At 37.4% G+C, this 21606-nt stretch overlaps 1 non-coding gene across 1 annotated transcript; it reads right to left on the bottom strand.

Moving 5' to 3' along the window:
• Window positions 1-20925: 20925 nt before the first annotated feature.
• Window positions 20926-21032, bottom strand: LOC123325393. Its single transcript, XR_006540404.1, has one exon. It is a non-coding gene; the product is annotated as a U6 spliceosomal RNA (small nuclear RNA).
• Between the last annotated feature and the right edge of the window lie 574 nt (window positions 21033-21606).

Below are 21606 nucleotides of genomic sequence, written 5' to 3'. Positions count from 1 at the left end.
AACAACGAGAAAGTTGTTGAAATATAATCCTTGATTGTTACAGCAAATCACATGAGCAGAAAGATTGGAACCCATAAAAATGCAACATCTGCCACCTCCCCTAGGTCTTCCTTGCCGCCTGGCAGTAGTACGTCTCTTTCCTGTTACCATCAGCAACGATTTCAAAATTCTCAAACCTCCTCATAACTCTGACCTACAACCTCTCAGATCCTTCTTACAGAATTTGCCTTCTATTTCACAAAGTAAAGAGAAGCTGCCAGATTCGTCCATTTCTTTTCCTAAAACGTTCATAATTTTTCAACAGCTGTCATGGTTTCTTTTCTCCTTCTCTGCAGTTGGCGTAGAAAAGGCCCTCATTGTCCTGTGCTCTGAATCTTACCACTTTCTGTGTCTTTAGGATCCTCACTTCTCTTTCTCTAGCCTCTTCCTTCCATTTTTTTCTCTGATAACCTAATTCAATCAACTTTAAGAACACTCATCTCTCTAGCTTTAAACCATGGCAATAAATGTTACACATATTAATGGTAAATGTTTAACAGTCACTTCATTGAAGTAAAGAAAAGCCCCAAACTGTAGTATCTGCCAATTTCCATGTGATAAAACAGCATGACTAATTTCAAGCTACCAATGTGCTGCCACTGAATATGGCATCTCTTGAGTTTGTAAACTGGTTCAGGTATTCGGCTATTTCAAATCAAGTTTTTCTCCATCTTGGCTGCATACTGGAATAACCTAAGAATCTTTACATATATGTGTATTTACACACACACACACGGACACACACACACACATTATTTCCAGAGTTTAACTGGTCTGGCTTCCAAACATTGATATCTTATGAAACGTCCACAAGTCTTTTAATGCACATCTGAGGTTAAAATCAACTCTTGCACCTGGGTGAGCTTTCTAAAATCAAATCTGATCATGAGCCTTAACCATCCCCACCCTTACACACAATTAAATCAATTAATTGATTTCAAAATGATAGTCAAATTCTTAACAAAATTTGTAATGCTCATATGACCTAGCCTTACTTTTTTTCTTATGCCTAGAGTATTCCTTCCTTCCTTTTGCCTGGTAAACTTCCCTTAAATCTAAATTTAGGTAGCACTTCTTCTTGGAAGCCTTCCTGCATCAATCAAGTCTAGATTTGGTTCTTTTCTTATTTGTATCATACCACTTTGCGTCTTTACTAGCTCCATGAAGATCATGATCAAGTGTGTCTTATTATCATTGTATCCCCAAAGTCTAGAACCAAGTTTTAAAATAAAATTTCAATAACGTATTTTGAATGAAAGAACGAGTCTTAATTTACCATTTCTTTATTACTGTAAAGTGCTTATTTCAACATAGTATAATATAAAAAATTTAGAAAACTTAGGAAGTCGGAAAGAAGGCCACTCATAGACCTATCTTTTCCAAATCTATCTACTGGAAAAAAAAATATATATATATTTTAATCTTTCTCTAAGCATAATGTAATATATCTAATACATGTTACCAAGGATTATCATCAATACTTAGAGCAAGTCTATGTTGACTTCTACCTTTATAAAAAGTAAATCACTAGAATGTAATATGTATATTAAATCTCCCCTACTCCCACTCTATGCTTCTTTGCTTTTGAAAATTAATGTAACCTAAAAATAGAAATATCATATGATCCAGTAATTCCACTACTGGATCTTTACCCAAAGAAAATGAAAACACTAATTTGAGAAGATGTATACACCTCTATGTTTATTGCAGCATTATTTACAATAGACAAGATATGGAGGCAACCTAAGTGTTCATTGATAGATTAATGGCTTAAGAAGACATGGAATATATATACAATGGAATATTACTCAGCCATAAAAAAGAATGAAATCTTGCTATTTGCAACAACATGATGGACCTAAAGGATACTATGGTAAGTGAAGTAAGTTAGACAGAGAAAGACAAATACCATATGATCTCACTTATATGTGGAATCTAAAAAACAAAACAAATGAACAAATGAACAAACAGATAAAAAACAGAAACAGACACAGAACAGAGAACAAACTGGTGGTTGCCAGAGGGGAGTAGGGAGGGGGCAGATGGGCAAAATAGGTGAAAGGAAATAAGAGGTACAAATTTTCCCTTTGTAAAATAAATCACAGAGATGAGAAGTACAACATAGGGAATATAGAAGAAGAAGAAGGAGGAGGAGGAGGAGGAGGACGAGGAGGAGACAATGATGGACGAGGAGAAAATTAATGTGATCTAGTAGAAAAAACTGAGTTCAAATGTGGCTCCACCTCTTTTGAGGTGTTATTTAATATTGCTGAACTTTTCCCAGCTGTAAAATGGGATTAATAATACATACTTTAAAAGGTCATTATGAGGATTACAAGAAATGATGACCGTGTAACATATAGTTTTATAGTTCAATAATGTTGAATGCTATAGGGTCCCTGAGAGAATCAGGATTGAGAAAAACATTGGGTTAGGCAGAAGGAGGATCAATTCCTTCAGCTGTTCTTGGTGTGGGGGTCAAAGCCAGATTGCAAGGACTTAAAAAGTAACTGCAGGCCATGAAAGCTGACCACCCCTCAAAGCACTTTGACAAAGAAAGGAGAGAAATATGTGGCATCTAGAGGGGGCAGCAGAGTCAAGTGAAAGCTTTTCAAGTTAAGTGACAGCAAAGAAGTCCGAGGAAGGAAGAGTATGAAGGTGGAAGAGCAACACTTCAAGTGGGAGGCAAGTACTCACGAGCTGAGAAGGTCTAGATGCAGGTACAGGTGTCAGACTTACTGCCCGCACCATCATTAGAAGGGTACCTTTTCCTTTGGACTTGAGGAAGTAGATTAAAATGAGTACAAGTGATATTTTTAAGACTTACATTTCTTTTCAGGGAGAGAGATAATTCTATAAAAATGTACCACAAGGTAATGTTGACTGTTGAAAGGAATTTGAAAGAATATATGCCAATGTTTCCAGTGACTGGCAGTCAGCCACTACATTATCTTTGCATTTTTGATCATTGGTCAAGTTTGAGCACAGAAATAGTTGAAAGCCAGATTTCAAATAACTGGTTATATTCACCTCAAAATCATTGTTATTTTTGTGTAAAACAAGTTTAAAAGAAACCAAGAACTAATTTATTTTAAAGAATTTGATGCGTGGTGCCTGGGTGGCTCAGTTGGTTAAGCACCTGCCTTTTGACTCAGATCACGATCCCAGAGTTCTGGGATTGAGCCCCAACTCAGGCTTCCTGCTCAGCCGGGAGTCTGCTTCTCCCTCTACCACTGCCCCTCTCCCTCCTCCTGCTTGTGCTCTCTCTCTCTCTCTCAAATAAATAAATAAAATCTTAAAAAAAAAAAGAATTTGATGCAATGGAGACCTGTGACATGTTATACTTCAAAGAAGATACTAAGTATTTTGGTGGCTTTTTTCTTCACTCAGCTTGTCTTTTGGGCCAAGTGGACAAAATTTTGGTTCTCAAAGAGTTTACTTTTCAACTAGAGAGTCTGACAGGATAGAAGTAAATAAATAACTGCACAATATCATATTGTGATAAGTGCCCTGAGAAAAGCAAAACTGGTGAATGCAGCACAGGGTTGGGGGTAGGGGGTAGGTTGCATTATTTTAGTCAGTATGGTCCTAAAGGTCCTTTCTGATGAGCTGACATTTGAGATGAGACCTAACTGGCATGAAGCAGAGCCATGTGGAGGTCTGAGTACTATATTTTAAGAGTTCAGCAAATTTTCCTGTCTTAAAGTGGAAAAGTGGTACATGAAAGGAAGATCAGTGTCGTTGAACGTCAAGACGGTAAATGAAAACAAGGGAGGGAGGAACAAAGTGGGTCTGAAAATTAGCCAGGGTGGCTTGCAGACCATGGTAAGGAGTTTGGATTGATTGCTATTGTAGTAAGATCTTCTTGTAGAGTTAATCAGAAATAAGATCTTGGGGTGCCTGGGTGGCTCTGTGGGTTGAGTGTCAGACTCTTGGTTTCAGCTCAGGTCATGGTCTCAGTGTTGTGGGATGGAGCCCTGTATGGAGCTCTGTGCTCAGCATGAAGTCTGCTTGAGATTCCCTCTCTCCCTCTCCCTCTATCCCCCCTCCTGCTTTCGCCCTCTCTCTTTCTCTCTCTCTAAAATAAATAAATATGGGGGCACCTGGGTGGCTCAGTCGTTAAGCGTCTGCCTTCGGCTCGGGTCATGGTCCCGGGGTCCTGGGATCAAGCCCTGCATCGGGCTCTCTGCTCCGCGGGAAATTCTGGACATTGTGTGAAGAATAAATAATATTTTGAGTATATTATTACTTATTACTACCAGTTATAAGACCTTGAAAAGGTCAATTCATTGATGGCCTGTTCAGAGAAGACTCTTAACATGATTTTGATGAAAATGGTCTTAAGAATTCTCTAGCATTTCTTTAATACCTTTATTTTACAGATAAGGAATGGTCCCTAGGTAATTAATATACCCAAGGTCATCCAGGCAGTTACTGGCTGAGCCAGGATTAGAATATGATTCCCTATTTGTTTTTCTTTCCATGGTGCCTCACTTTTTCCCTTAGTTTTGCCACATTTCATATACATAAAGCCCTCCCTAGATGTAGCATCATGGAAAGGATGAAACTTGGGATCATTTCAGTGACTCTCCCAGAAAGCACAGACAGTGTTGCTTGAAGTTTGCTCTACAGGCCATCTGTAGCAGAATCACCTGGGTTATCTGTTACAGATGCAGCTACTGATGCAGAATCTTTAGGAATGGGACCTAGTTATTGTACCCTGAAGAAAGAAAAACTGAAAAAGTCCAGGAGCTGTCCAGTTTTCAAGATGGAGCACCAGACATTTATATTCAGCCTTAAGCAACTATGATTAAGCATTCTGCACCAGATATTTTTCCAATATATGAAAAAAAAATCAACTTCATTTCATTTCATTTCTATTCCTAGCCCACCCCCTACAGATTTAACAGACAGTCTTAAAAAACCAGAAGCCATCTTGTGAATGAAAATAGCCCCAATCCTTATATATTTCTATGGGTAAACCCATAAATTTAAGACAGTGGATAATCTGATTACCAATAACCTGGTATTATTCAAATAACAGGGATTTAGATGTAGTATATACTAATTAGGAAGGAAGGAAAATGTACAATATGTATTAGAAAGGTTTTCATAAAAAATGGTTATTTAAGTAGGGTTTTGGTATATAGAAAATGTATTTATATGAAACATCCCATGTGCCTGAGAATGTATAAATAAAGGGTCATTGATAATGCTTGTTTTTTTGACATTGAAAAACATTCCTAGTTGAACTATATTTGTTGATCACCTTCTATCATTTTCTTATTTGTGAGTAAGGAATTGTGCTACATACATTTTAAAGTTTAAGTTTTGCACTTGCTTCCCAAACCAGTAGCTAGTGGTGAAGTGACCTTGAGGATGGGGTAGCTAACTTTGAGGCAGAGGCTCCTGGAGGACATTAATATAGTAACAGCAGAAATGGCTGCTACTTGTTGAAGTTTTACTTCATGCTAGATGCATGGTAAAAATTTTATATGCATTATCTTATTCAATCCTCTCAAAAACCTGCCAAGTAGGTATTAAAATATCCATTTTATAAACCAACAAAACAAAACAAAACAAAAAAACCAACCCAACCAAAACCAAAAACAGCAATAAAAAACATTACTATTTTATTTAACATTCTTTCCTATTGGACATATAATATCAAGCTCCTGATAAGTAGAGACATTGTCCCAGGTCTCTGGGCAAGGACTTGATGTATGAGTTTTGTAAAGGATGTGAAGACCTCTGACCCAGTGGTTACAACTGGGCACCTCTGACCCAGTGGTTACAAAAGCACCATGGCCATTGGAACAACTCTAAAAATATTGTCTTGGAAAAAATAAAAATGAAGAACATGAGATTTCTCTGTTGGCACCTTATCTTGGTTTTTGTAATCTAACTCTAATATTTTTCACATTGTTGCTGTAACAAAATGTAACTCCAATTTCAAGAATAAGACATAGAAAAGACTAAAATAGAAAAAATCCAGTATTGTGTTTTATATTAGCTTTAAGCATTATTAATCATCTATGTAAACCTTTTCTTAATTGGGTACAGTGCTCACAGTACTTACAGGATGTTTTATCTCCCCCCCGTGCAATCTACATATTAACTTAATTTAAAACTTACTTAACTTACAATTTTCAATTTGTTTTGCTTTTTTTAAAATTTGCTTTTGATTTATTTTAATTTAATAAAAAATTTTAAATTTACTTAACATACTACTCAGATCCTTACTAAAAGCAAACCTGATGCATGAAGTTTAGAATGAGAAGGTCCAACATAAGTCTAATGTGCACTCCAGGGGAGAGACTAGAAAGATTGGGACAAATAAAGATAAAAGAGAAAAAAAGGAAAAGAGAAACACACATAAAAATATAGCAGGAATAAATAAAAATATATATTAATGATTATAAAACCATGAATAGATTAACTCTACAATTTTTTTAAAAGATTTTATTTATTTGTTTGACAGAGAGAGACACAGCAAGAGAGGGAACACAAGCAGGGGGAGTGGGAGAGGGAGAAGCAGGCTTCCCGCTGAGCAGGGAGCCCAATGCGGGGCTTGATCTCAGGATCGTGGGATCATGACCTGAGCCAAAGGCAGACGCTTAATGACTGAGCCACCCAGGTGCCCCAGATTAACTCTACAATTAAAAGGTAAGAGTAGGATTGGAATTTTTCAAAATGTAGTAGTTAATTGCAAAAAACCTCCTGTCTGTGCTATTCTTGCCAAAAATGCATCACTCATGGTGAAATAGTAAACATATTTAAATTAAATATCTTATATTAAGATAAAGTAACTCACCTTAAAGTATTCACCTGTATTCTCTGAAAACGTCAAAATAATATAAGGCAAGAAGACTAAGAAGCCATGTCAAATTGAAAGAAATTGAAGAAAGCTATGTGATAACTAAATTCAACATATGATTCTGGATTAGATCTGGGCTTGTAAGGGCATTATGTGGGCAGTAGGCAAAATGGAATGGCATTTGTGAATTAGATGATGATATTAGGTCTATGCTAATTTCTCGATTTTGATGGTTGTACTGTGGTTATGTAGAAGGCAATTCTTGTTTTTAGGCAATACACACTACAGTGTTAAGAAGTAATGGACTCTCATGTCCTTAACTTATTCTCAAGTAATTAAGAAATGTTACCATTTGGCAAAATGATGTGAAAATCATACAGGAGATCTTTGTACAATTTTCACAATTTTAATGTAAATTGACGTCATTTGAAAGTAAATGGTTAAAAAAGAGAACCTGTCATCAAAATTCACAACTTTAATAGATGAAAATCTTATGATCATATTAAAGTTGTAGTTCAAAAATCTCTTTACCTATGGGAGTTGCTTGATGAATTAAAAGGGTTGAATGTAATTATGTCTAGGACTCACTTTCAAAGGTACATCAATATACATATATATACACACACACACACTTATAAGTAAATACATAGATTGGAGAAAGAGAAAAAAAAGCAAAAGCAAAGTAAACGATTGGACTTTTGGGTATTCCTTGAGCTAACCTGTTTAATGTCAGGCTCCTAGAAGGATTTGAGGCAACAGTGTAGTAGGTTCTCTACAGCTGGAAAAGATTGTAAGAGACAGAAGGATGCAGTACAGTGAGGGGTAAGGAGCTGAGCAAAGATGAGATCTCAGATCAAACCATCTTTGATGGCCCACTGGGGAAGTTCTGGAGCATATATCACAGTTCAGAACTGTCCGCCTTGAGGCAAGGCAACTGACCTTTCATAGCCTAAAACATGCGGACATTGGCTATTGGGAATATGAGAAATGGGTGGGGTTAGGGGTGAAGGGCAGAGGGAGGAGGTACGTCACCTTTCTGCAGAGGCACTTCTGCAAGCATTTCTGTGGAGAAAGGGGCAGCTGTGCTCCACTAACAGCCAACACTTGCTGTAGCTGAGCATAGTTGCTCCAGTCTAATAAAGGGAAATGGTAGACAGTGATAACCGATAGTACATAGTCTTTCATCTTTTCTGCATCTCTGAAATTTTTAGTAAGAAGAAATTGTAGAAAAATCATAAAATTTTCTTCGTAAACACAAAGAAAGCAATTAATAAAATTCAACATCAATTTTGTAAAATATTACTAACTTATGAGCAAGTTAGTAATTGAAGTACTTCTTTAAGTAGGTAAAAAGTATCTTACCAAAAAACCTTCACCCGACTTCACAATTATGGCAAAACTTTGGACACATCTTCATTAAAGTCAGAAACAGGAAGAAAAGAGCCACAAAATGGCTGCTATTCACCATTAAAACAGGATCTATCCAAAGATGAAGAGAAGATAAGAAAATAACATATATAAGTTTTGGATAGAAAGAAGCAAAGCTGTTATTTGCTTTACTATAATTTTCTAGCATAGACCATCTAAAATAATCCATAAGCTAATAAAACAAGATCACTATAGAGCAACAGAACCCAAAATGTTCTTATGTTACAGCAATAACTAATAGAAAAATGCAATTAAAAAAGACTTTCAGGAGCCTGGGTGGCTCAGTTAGTTAAACGACAGTCTTTGGCTCGGGTCATGAGCCCAGAGTCCTGGGATCGAGTCCCACATCGGGCTCCCTGCTCAGCAGGGAGTCTGCTTCTTCCTCTGACCCTACCCCCTCTTGTGCTCTCTCTCTCTCAAATAAATAAATAAAATCTTAAAAAAGAAAAAATAAAAAAGACTTTCTATTCAGAATAGCAACACAACTTGTATGGCCCCTTGGATTAAATATACTAAAAGAAGCCCATAAACTATACTGAGAAAATGGCAACATGTTATCGAAGGAAATAAAGTAGATTTGAATAAACAGAAAGAGACAAACTACTTTCATTGGCAGAGTTCTCAACATATTACAAATGTTCAATATAACTTTTATCAAGACCGTAATGTGATTGTTACTGAAACTGAACAAATGAATTCTAAAATTCACATTAAAGGGTAAACAGCCAAGATAACCAAGACAATTCTAAAAAAGGAAGAAAAAAGACAGGAGATCCATCATATAAATATTAAGACTTGTTATAAATTCATAATTAAAACAATGTGTTTGATACTGGGACAGATAAAAAGATCTATAAAAAAGTCAAGTCCAGAAGAGTCTCAAGCATATATGAGAACTTGTATAACATAGAAGTCGAAACACAATTCTTTGGGGAAAAGATGGACTAGTCAATAAATAATCTTGCAACAATTGGCTTTCTTCATGGGAAAGAGTAAATTTGATCTTTACATAAACCCATAAAATAAAATAAATTCCAGATGGGCTAAATTTCAAAATGTGGAAAAGAATTTTAAAAAATTGGATGACTATTTGGAAGAACATCTTCTGAAAGTTGGGGTAAGAAAGGATTTCTTAAGAAATACACAAGGGGATGACTCATACTTAAATACATTATTATATTTGCTTATATAGAAATTTGAAGCTCTGTATGACAAATAACACTATAAGCAAAATTAAAAACAAATCACATTTGGAGAGGTTTTATAAAGGTTATTATGACAAATCCCTGACAATCAGCAAAAAAGAAAGTAAGGGGTAGGGTGGAAGGGAGGGATGGGGGAGGGAGGGAGAAAGTAAAAGAAAAGTAAAAGAGAAGGAAGAAAGAGGGAAGAAAGAAGGGAGAGAAGGAGGAAAGGAAGGTAAAAGAGAAGTAAGAAAGAGGGAAGTAAGAAGGAAGGGAGGGAGGAAGGAAGGAAAGAGAAAAAGGAAGGAAGAAAGAAAGCAAGCAAGCATCCTCAGAGAAAAATGAGCAAAGGTCCTAAAAAGAGTAATTCAAGAGAGAAAAATCTGAGTGATCAAAAAAGAAATGAAAGATACTGAACCTTACTAACAACAATCAGGGGACTGCAAATGAAAACTATACTGCAATTTCATACTCAGTGTATCAGCAAAAATAAATAAACTTGACAAAGCCAAGCACTGATAGGGGTATGGAACTATGGAAACATGCATTCTTGGGGCACCTGGGTGGCTCAGTCATTAAGCGTCTGCCTTCGGCTCAGGTCATGATCCCAGGGTCCTGGGATAGAGCCCCCCATCTGGCTCCCTGCTCCGCGGGAAGCCCACTTCTCCCTCTCCCACTCCCCCTGCTTGTGTTCCCTCTCTTGCTGTGTCTCTCTCTCTGTCAAATAAATAAATCAAATATTAAAAAAAAAAAAAGAAACATGCATTCTTCACTGATGGGATATACACTGGTGCAACCACTTTAGAAAGTATCTTGACAAGATCTGTTGAAACCAAGTATGTGCTTACCTTACGGCCCAGCAAGTAAACATATTCTTAAATGTGTGAACCAGAATATTCTTTGCAGCATTATTTGTTATGGAGAAACAATGACAAAATACATATGCATCAATAGGAACATGGGTAAATAAATTGTGATATACTCATACCACGGACATCAGTTATAATCTAATTTATATACATCAAAACACTTACAAAAATACATGGTTAGGCAATTTGCTGAATTATATGATGGCATTTCTGTAAAAGTTTTCAAAACAAACAAAGCAATACAATATATTATTAATGGAGACACACATACATATGTATGTAAAACATTAGAACATAGATTAGAAGAAATCAAATCAATATCTTGACATTGGCTTGGGAAGGGAAAGAGTGGGTAATGAATTTAAGGACAGGAACAAAGGAAACCTTCAGTTACACTACATTGTTCTATATGAAATAGAACCTCCAGTGTATATATGTGTATACGTATATGCATCTGCATGTGTCTTGTGTGTCTGATTCTCTCTATATAATCTGAGTTAAAGATGACAAAAAATTAACATTTGCCATATTGTGTGAGAGTGTTTTCACATCAAATTGTGCATTTTTCTGCTTTTTAATGTTAAAAAAAAAACCCAATTAAATCTGATCCTGAGTTATGATAACCTGAGGCCAAAGGACTACCAGAGGCATTCAAATCCTAAGAGGGAGGCTGCAAAACACATGCATCAAAATGGTAATTTCTCTACTCCCTCAAAAGGATGTCAAAACGCTGTGTCAGGGTCCAGCTGTGCTGCTAGTGAACGTCTGGCTCAAACAGACTCTGGAGTGTTTTCTTGGAGGAAGCATTTGAGGATGCAGAAGCTGAGCGACAGCCAAGAAGTTCTGGGAAAATGAGGCTCAAGAAGGTGGTAGGTGGTATTTGAAAGTGAGTTTTCATGTGGCCAAGAAAGGTCAGCAAAGCAAAACCCTGAAAGGCTGAATCCAGAAGAAATATTTCATATTTGCAGGGGCCACTAGGGTACTGCATTTTTTTATTTTAGTCCAGTCTCTCTCTCTCTCTGTGTCTTCCTCTCTTTTCTTCTCTCTCTCTCTGCCTCCTCCTTATTCTCCCTCCTCTCACTCTCTCTCTCTCCTTTAGATTTTATCTATCCATTTGAGAGAGAGAGCATGCACAAGAGAGAGAGCACGAGGGGGCGGGGCAGGGGCAGAGAGGGAGGGAAAAGCAGACTCCCTGCTGAGCACAGAGCCTGACCTTGTGCTGCATCCCAGGACCCTGAGATTATGACCTGAGCTAAAGGCAGGCATTTAACCAACTCAGCCACCCAGGCACCCTCCTCTATCTTTTCTTTTAAAGAAACCAAGAGAACATAGAAGTTATGATGTGAGACGAGGTCACACAATGAATGTATGGTTCATATTTTGATGTTCGTACTTTCCAAAATATCCCCTTCCTCTTACCATCCCATTTACTCTTACTATGCTTTCTTGCTCTGAACTAAATAAAAAACTTAGTATTTCCAAATTTTTGAAACTTTAAGGCAAAGTAAACTTGGTTTTGTGCCTTAGAAATATCATTCAATATTTCCATGGAATTCGAGAAAATTATTTATAAGTAAAAATGCAAGAATTGCCCCAACTTTAGATATAATATACTGTACTAAGTTTAACATATTCCTTTTTTGAAATGTAAAATGGTGTATACTTTTTTCTATTTCCATCCCTAAGATGTTGAAAACTTCCTTTAAAAATCACTAGCAGGGGCCCCTGGGTGGCTTAGTCATTAAGCATCTGCCTTTGGCTCAGGTCATGATCCCAGGGTCCTGGGATCGAGCCCCGCATTGGGCTCCCTGCTCAGCGGGAAGCCAGCTTCTCCCTCTCTCACTCCCCTTGCTTGTGTTTCTTCTCTCACTGTGTCTCTCTCTGTCAAATAAATAAATAAAATCATAAATAAATAAATAAATATCACTAGCAATCTATAGTCAAAGTGACAGAAAATATTTTTGCTTTAGGTAGAGAATTTTGCTATATCCATCTCTTAAGATACATTTAAAAGTTCTTCTTTTTGTATAGTTGTTGAAAAGAACTTTTAAAATACAGTTAAGCATAAATAAAATAATTTAAATACCTTATAATTCCACCATCATAGAAAAGTTCATATATTAACTTCCAACAGATTTATTTTCCTTTATGACTTAAAGGAAGAGCTGAGTTAATGACAAATTTTAACTGACTATGACCTTTGTGTTATCAAAGATTGTTTTTGACCCATGAGGACACTTCTGGGTCTACCTTATTATCTTCTTGGTTCTAGGAGCTTAGAATTTCAGAAGGAGATTTCAAGAGAACTATTACTCTTTGTGAAGCTCAAGTTTTCCAACTGAAATGGATAAGGAAAATTCTCATTCTGGCTCTTTTTGCAACAGGCAGCTAATGAGCATCTCTTGGACTGATTCTTCTCATCCTAGATTCATCTGTAGTATCTTCTGTGCTATCAATTATTCATTGTTATAGTGATATCCACACCATTTCTCTACCTACTACATCTCACTAGAAGTGATTACTCTAGTGCCAGGATTCCTCTGCCCTTTAAAATACATGGTTGCAATTTTCAGACTGAAAGGACAGATCACAGTTTGCAAATTCTAGAATAAACACATATGTAGAATACACCTGCCAAAAAGAATAAAACTATTTTTTCTACTTTCTAATGAAAACACTTACAAGCAAGAAATATATTTGGAAATCTGCCATTGGACTCAACTAAACATATATATACACAAAATACACAGAGCCAACTTTTTACTCTGTGTGACTTAGGATAAAAATATTTGCTTACTTACTACACTAGCCTGAGATAGAATGATTCATTTGATTACATTTATTAAAATATGAAATAAAATGCTAATCCTTTACAATTTATTCTAAATTTTCTGGAGTAGCTGATAGTAACAACCTATGCAAGTCCTTTAATTCATTCAGAATATAAATCTATGTTACTGTTTGTAAAAGATTAGTCAATGAAGTTTCAGTACTATAAACAGATATTTAGTGGAGTTTAAAATTCCCAATAAAGCAAGATTTTTCCCCCCACAAATTAAATAAACAGGTTGGTTTGATAATGATTCTCATGAAAAGAAGTATCAGTAGTGTTTGTCATTCTTTATCATTTAAGCTTCAGAAACACCAAGTGGTGGAGCTGAAACTGAAACCTGGGTATATTTGACCTTAAAATCTATGTTCTTTCATTACTGGAAGGCTGAGGAAGGGAAGAGGGATCCCTCAGGGTAAAGAGAATGATGTTAGCAAAGTCTTGGAGACCTGAAACTGTCATGTGTGCAAGGAAACACAAGTAGTTAGCACATGGTTGAAAGTTTTATTCCTCAGGGAGCCAGCAATAGATAAACTGGTTATTGAAAAGAACAGTAAGAGAAGAGAATGAAATGATAATCAGTGCCTGGGGTCAGGTGTGGGTGATAGGACACTGGAAATGCCAACCTTGAAGAGAAGGAATTTCAGAGAAGGAGCAATCCAATGGAGGGGTCAAGGCATGAGCAATAATAAATTCGGTTGGAGAAATGATGCTAATTGTGTGGATATGTCCAAGGAGAAGTTGGATATGTGCCTGCTGCTTAGGGAAAGTGGGCTGGAATTTTATAAAGCCACAAAAAGGGATAAAATTGACAGAGTAGACCGTGTAAGCAGAAAAGTGATCCCAGGAACACATTTACTATGGAGGCCAAGGAAGGAGCACTATTAGGAGCAAATTAGACTAGAAAAAGTCAGAAAACAAAAGAAGGCTGTGTTTTGGAAATAGAGTAAAGAATATGATTTCAGTAAATAGAACTAGTAAGATTTATTTGGGGATACCAGTTCCATATAGTAGACTTATTTATACACCTATTTATTAGCTTGGCATTCTAATTGTGCTGAGATAAAGAATAATATTAATAAGATATGCATCCTGTGTGAATGGCAGACATGTAAATACAAACAAATGGTGATAAATGCAATAATAGAAATACAGGTGCTATCCAGTAGGAACTCAGAGGAGTTTATTAGTTGATAGTTCACGTATTGCTAATTGATTCAAGAATGGATTTAAAGTGGCTCACAATAATGCAGAATAAAAGAAAAAATGAATAAAGTGAATTCAGACTAAAAAAAAGTTGGAATAGATAATTGAAGTCAACAGCAAATGGATATACAGAATGCATAGGTAAGGTCTAGAAAAGGCTAGAACAGTCCACTAGTTGGCCTCTAGTGTGTCTGGAAGGGAGACAAAAATGAGAACATAGTCGGAGGAAGAGCAAGTTGGCAGAGGAGTAGGAGACCTAAATTTTGTCTGGTCCCAAGAATTCAGCTAGATGTATCAAACCATGCTGAACACCTACAAACTCAAGAGGAGATCAAAGAAAAGAATAGCAACAACTCTCTGAACAGAAAAGCGACCACTTTCTGGAAGATCTCTTCTGATTTGTTTAGTGTATATTTTTCTGGCGTCATTGTTACCCTGTTAGCATTTTGCTCTCTCATTCATCTATTCTCCTCTGGACAAAAAGACAAGATGGAAAAACTCACCTCAGAAAAAGAACAAGAGGCAGTACCAACTGCCAGGGACCTAATCAATACAGACATTAGTAAGATGTTGGAACTAGAGTTCAGAATGACAATTATAAAGATACTAGCTGGGCTTGAAAAAAGCATGGAAGATACTAGAGAACCCCTTTCTGGAGAAATAAAAGAACTAAAATTTAACCAAGTTGAAATCAAAAAGGTTATTAATGAGGTGCAATCAAAAATGGAGGCTCTAACTGTTAGGATAAATGAGGCAGAAGAGAGAATTAGTGATATAGAGGGCCAAATGATGAAGAATAAAGAAGCTGAGAAAAAGAGAGATAAACAACTACTGGATCATGAGGGCAGAATTCGAGCGATAACTGATACCATAAGACAAAACAATATTAGAATAATTGGGATCCCAGAAGAAGAAGAAAGAGAGGGGCAGAAGGTATAATGGAGCAAATTATAGCAGAGAACTTCCCTAATTTGGGGAAGGAAACAGGCATCAAAATCCAGGAGGCACAGAGAACCCACCTCAAAATCAATAAAAATAGGCCAACACCCTGAAATCTAATAGTGAAACTTAAAATCTCAGAGACAAAGAGAATATCCTAAAAGCAGCTCGGGACAAGAGGTCTGTAACCTACAGTGGTAGAAACATTAGATTGGCAACAGACCTATCCACAGAGACCTGGCAGGCCAGAAAGGACTGGCATGATATAGTCAGAGCACTAAATGAGAAATATATGCAGCCAAGATACTATATCCAGCCGGGCTGTCATTGAAAATAGGAGAGATAAAAAGCTTCTAGGACAAACAAAAACTAAAAGAATTGCAAACATGAAACCAGCCCTACAAGAAATATTGAAAGGGGTCTTCTAAGCAAAGAGAGAGACTAAAAGTAAGCTAGACCAGAAAGGAACAGAGACAATCTACAGTAACAGTCACCTTACAGGCAATACAATGGCACTAAATTCCTATCTTTCAATAGTTACCCTGAATGTAAATAGGCTAAATGCCCCAATCAAAAGACACAGGGTATCAGATTGGATAAAAAAAACAAGACCCATCAATATGCTGCCTGCAAGAGACTCATTTTAGACCCACAGACACCTCCAGATTGAAAGTGAGGGGGTGGAAAACAATTTACATGCTAATGAATATCAAAAAAAAGCTGGGGTGGCAATCCTTATATCAGACAAATTAGATTTTAAACCAAAGACTATAATAAGAGATGAGGAAGGACACAATATCATACTTAAAGGGTCTATCCAACAAGAAGATCTAACATTGTAAATATCTTTGCCCCTAACATGGGAACAGCCAATTATATAAGCCAATTAATAACAAAATCAAAGAAACACATCAACAACAATACAATAATAGTAGGGGACTTTAACACCCCCTCACTGAAATGGACAGATCATCTAAGCAAAAGATCAACAAGGAAATAAAGACTTTAAATGACACACTGGACCAAATGGACTTCACAGACATATTCAGAACATTCCATCCCAAAGCAACGGAATACACATTCTTCTCTAGTCCCCATGGAACATTCTCCAGAATAGATCACATCCTAGGTCACAAATCAGGTCTCAACTGGTACCAAAAGATTGGGATCATTCCCTGCATGTTTTCAGACCACAATGCTTTGAAACTAGAACTCAATCACAAGAGGAAAGTCGGAAAGAACTCAAATACATGGAGGCTAAAGAGCATCCTACTAAAGAATAAATGGGTCAACCAGGAAATTAAAGAAGAATTAAAAAAATTCATGGAAACAAATGAAAATGAAAACACAACTGTTCAAAATCTTTGCGATGCAGAAAGGTGGTCCTAAGAGGAAAGTATACAGCAATACAAGCCTTTCTCAAGAAACAAGAAAGGTCTCAAATACACAACCTAACCCTCCACCTAAAGGAGCTAGAGAAAGAACAGCAAATAAAGCCTAAACCCAGCAGGAGAAGAAAAATAATAAAGATCAGAGCAGAAATCAATGAAATAGAAACCAAAAGAACAGTAGAACAGATCAAGAAACTAGGAGCTGGTTCTTTGAAAGAATTAATAAGATTGATAAACCCCTGGCCAGACTTATCAAAAAGAAAAGAGAAATGACCCAAATAAATAAAGTCATGAATGAAAGAGGAGAGATCACAACCAACACCAAGGAAATACAAACAAGTATAAGAACATATTATGAGCAACTATATGCCAGCAAATTAGATAATCTAGAAGAAATGGATGCATTCCTAGAGATATATCAACTACCAAAACTGGACCAGGAAGAAATAGAAAACCTGAACAGACCCATAACCACTAAGGAAATTGAAGCAATAATCAAAAAGCTCCCAATAAACAAAAGCCCAAGGCCAGATGGCTTCCCAGGGGAATTCTACCAAACATTTAAAGAAGAATTAATACCTATTCTTCTGAAACTGTTCCAAAAAATAGAAATGGAAGGAAAACTTCCAAACTCATTTTATGAGGCCAGCATTACCTTGATCCCAAAATCAAAGACCCCATCAAAAAGGAGAATTTCAGATCAATATCCCTGATGAACATGGATGCCAAAATTCTCACCAAAATACTAGCCAATAGGATCCAACAGTACATTAAAAGGATTATTCACCAGACCAAGTGGGATTTATTCCTGTGCTGCGAGGTTGGTTCAACATCTGCAAATCAATCAATGTGATACAATACATTAATAAAAGAAAGAACAAGAACCATATGATCCTCTCAATAGATGCAGAAAAACCATTTGACAAAGTACAGCATCCTTTCTTGATCAAAACTCTTTAGAGTGTAGGGATAGAGGGTACATACCTCAATATCATAAAAGTCATCCATGAAACAGCCACAGTGAATATCATTCTCAATGGGGAAAAACTGAGAGCTTTCCACCTAAGGTCAGGAACATGGCAGGGATGTCCACTATCACCACTGCTGTTCAACATAGTACTAGAAGTTCTAGCCACAGCAATCAGACAACAAAAAGAAATAAAAGGCATCCAAATAGGCAAAGAAGAAGTCAAACTCTCACTGTTTGCAGATGATATGATACTTTATGTGGAAAACCCAAAATACTCCACCCCAAAACTGCTAGAACTCATACAGCAATTCAGTAAAGTGTCAGGATATAAAATCAATGCACAGAAATCAGTTGCATTTCTATACACCAACAACAAGACAAAAGAAAGAGAAATTAAGGAGTCGGTCCCATTTACAATTGCACCCAAACCATAAGATACCTAGGAATAAATCTAACCAAAGAGGCAAAGAATCTGTACTCAAGAAACTATAGAATACTCATGAAAGAAATTGAGGAAGACACAAAGATATGGAAAAATGTTCCATGCTCATGGATTGGAAGAACAAATATTGTGAAGATGTCAATGCTACTTAGAGCAATCTACACATTTAATGCAATCCCTATCAAAATACCAACAACTTTTTTCAAAGAAATGGAACAAATAATCCTAAAATTTGTATGGAACCAGAAAAGACCCCGCATAGCCAGAGGAATGTTGAAAAAGAAAAGCAAGGCTGGTGGCATCACAATTCCAGACTTCAAGCCCTATCACAAAGCTGTCATCAAGACAGTATGGTACTGGCACAAAAACAGACACATAGATCAATGGAACAGAATAGAGAGCCCAGAAATGGACCCTCAACTCTATGGTCAACTCATCTTTGACAAAGCAGGAAAGAATGTCCAATGGAAAAAAGACAGTCTCTTCAACAAATGGTGTTGGGAAAATTGGATAGCCACATGCAGAAGAATGAAACTGGACCATTTCCTTACACCACACACAAAAATAGACTCAAAATGGATGAAAGACCTAAATGTGAGACAGGAGTCCATCAAAATCCTAGAGGAGAACACAGGCAGCAACCTCTTCGACCTCAGCCGCAGCAACTTCTTCCTAGAAACATCACCAAAGGCAAGGCAAGCAAGGGCAAAAATGAACTATTGAGGCTTCATCAAGATAAAAAGCTTTTGCACAGCAAAGGAAACAGTCAACAAAACCAAAAGACAACGGACGGAATGTGAGAAGATATTTGCAAATGACATCAGATAAAGGGCTAGTATCCAAAATCTATAAAGAACTTATCAAACTCAACACCCAAAGAACAAATAATCCAATCAAGAAATGGGCAGAAGACATGAACAGACATCTTTCCAAAGAAGACATCCAAATGGCCAACAGACACATGAGAAAGTGTTCAACATCGCTTGGTATCAGGGAACTCCAAATCAAAACCTCAATGAGATACCACCTCACACCAGTCAGAATGGCTAAAATCAACAAGTCAGGAAATGACAGATGTTGGTGAGGATGCAGAGAAAGGGGAACCCTCCTACACTGTTGGTGGGAATGCAAGCTGGTGCAGCCACTCTGGAAAACAGTATGGAGGTTCCTCAAAAAGTTGAAAATAGAGCTACATTACGACCCAGCAATTGCACTACTGGGTATTTACCCCAAAGATACAAATGTAGTGATCTGAAGGGGTACATGCACCCCAATGTTTATAGCAGCAATGTCCACAACAGCCCAACTATGGAAAGAGCCAAGATGTCCATCAACAGATGAATGGATAAAGAAGAGGTGGTATATATATACAATGGAATATTATGCAGCCATCAAAAAATAAAACAAAAAAACAAAAAAAATCCCCAAATCTTGCCATTTGCAACAACGTGGCTGGAACCAGAGGGTATTATGCTAAGCGAAATAAGTCAATCAGAGAAAGACATGTATCATATGATCTCACTGATATGAGGAATTCTTAATCTCAGGAAACAAACTGAGGGTTGCTAGAGTGGAGGGGGTTGGGAGGGATGGGGTGGCTGGGTGATGGACATTGGGGAGGGTATGTGCTATGGTGAGCACTGTGAATTGTGTAAGACTGATGAATCACAGCCCCATACCTCTGAAACAAATAATACATTATATGTTAAACAAAAAAAAAAAAAGAAGAAGATAGTAGGAAGGGAAAAAAAAAGGGGGAGAAATCAGAGGGGAAGACGAACCATGAGAGACTATGGACTCTGAGAAACAAACTGAGGGTTCTAGAGGGGAGGGGGGTGGAGGGATGGGTTAGCCTGGTGATGGGTATTAAAGAGGGCATGTATAAATGGAGCACTGGGTGTTATTCGCAAACAGTGAATGATGGAACACTACATCAAAAACTAATGATGTAATGTATGGTGATTAACATAACATAATAAAATAAAATTTAAAAAAAATGCGAACGTAGTCAATCACTCTATTCATATTACCTACAAGGAAAAGGAAAACCAACCTAAAACTAACGTTTTCCTCATATGTAGTCAAAAAGAGAACAATACACGATACTCAACAGTATTTGTATATTAATAGATTTCACAGAGCTATTTGCTACAGCGGCTCTTAGCATGGGCCCATGATGACATGATGCCAAATTACATTTAATAAAAGCAGTTTTACAAGAGAACAAACCATATGGCCCAGCTGTGTGGGTTTTTGCTCATGTGGTTTATTCCAAGGATGGGTATTTTTATATTTCGAGTAACACTTGAACTATATTTCACTCAGGCAATCCTTTGCAAATTTTGGTCATCTAACCAAGTATCTGATGAGTATTAAGTAGCAGTGGGTTCAAGGTTATAATCCTTGGTCAGCACTAAGGGTGCAGATCGATCAATCTGCTGATTAAGTAGTGGAAGTGCCGAACTCCCTCTGGGGATGGAAAGGATGCAGATGAAAGGGAGCCTGAAATCTTAGCTGTTTTAGAAAATTGTGGCAAAATACACATAACATTGACCATATTAACCAACGTTAATGTACAGTTCAGTGGCAGCAGGTCCATTGGTTTGTGGTGCTACCATCACCACCACCCTCCATGAAACTCCCCATCTTGCCGAAGGGATCCTCAGCAGCCATCACACAAGAACTACCCAGACCCCACTCTCCCCAGCCTAACCATCCTCCTCCTATCTGTCTGGATGAATTGGACTACTCCAGGTAGAAAGTGGAATCATAGAGTATAAAAACATGAAACAAGTGGAATCAAACAGTATAAAAACATGGAACACTTCACAACTTTGCATGCGCTCCTTGTAAGGGTGCCATGCTACTCTTCACTGTATGGTTCCTATTTCAGTCAATGTGCCATTGACGTGAGCACATCAGCTGGTTTTTGAGGGGAGGACAGGACGTCATACGAAGTTAGGGTGGTCTAATATTGTTTTCTGTGTTGCTGAAGACTGAGGTGAGGAGGGATGCTGGAAGATGCAAGGTTAAAGAGGAAGGAAGAAGCCAGAAGACCACGGGCTTGATAAGGTCTGTTTAAGAGCTTGAACTTACATGCTGTGAAAGGGAATGGAGAATTAGTTCGTATTTTAGAAAAATTAATTCCAGAGAAATAAAGGGAGGCCTGGAAGAAGATAATAGTTGAGACAAAAAGACCAGATAGAAGGCAATGGCGAGGCGCACCTGGGTGGCTCAGTTGGTTCAGCGTGAGACTCTTGGTTTCAGCTTAGGTCATGATCTCAGGGTGATGATCTCAGGGTCGTGATCTCAGGGTCCTGAGATCGAACCCTGTGTCTGGCTCCGCACTCAGCAGGGTGTCTGCTTGAGATTCCCTCCCTCCCTCTGTCCCTGCCCCCACTTGCACACACACACACACTCTCTCTCTCTCTCTCTCTCTCAAATAAATAAATCTTTTTAAAAAATATAAGGCAATGGTAACTATCTAGGTA

This window comes from Neomonachus schauinslandi, chromosome 7 (assembly GCF_002201575.2).
Source record: "Neomonachus schauinslandi chromosome 7, ASM220157v2, whole genome shotgun sequence".
Lineage (NCBI taxonomy): Eukaryota > Metazoa > Chordata > Mammalia > Carnivora > Phocidae > Neomonachus > Neomonachus schauinslandi.
Note: the sequence above shows the minus strand (reverse complement) of the source record. Positions and strands in the feature narration are given on the sequence as shown.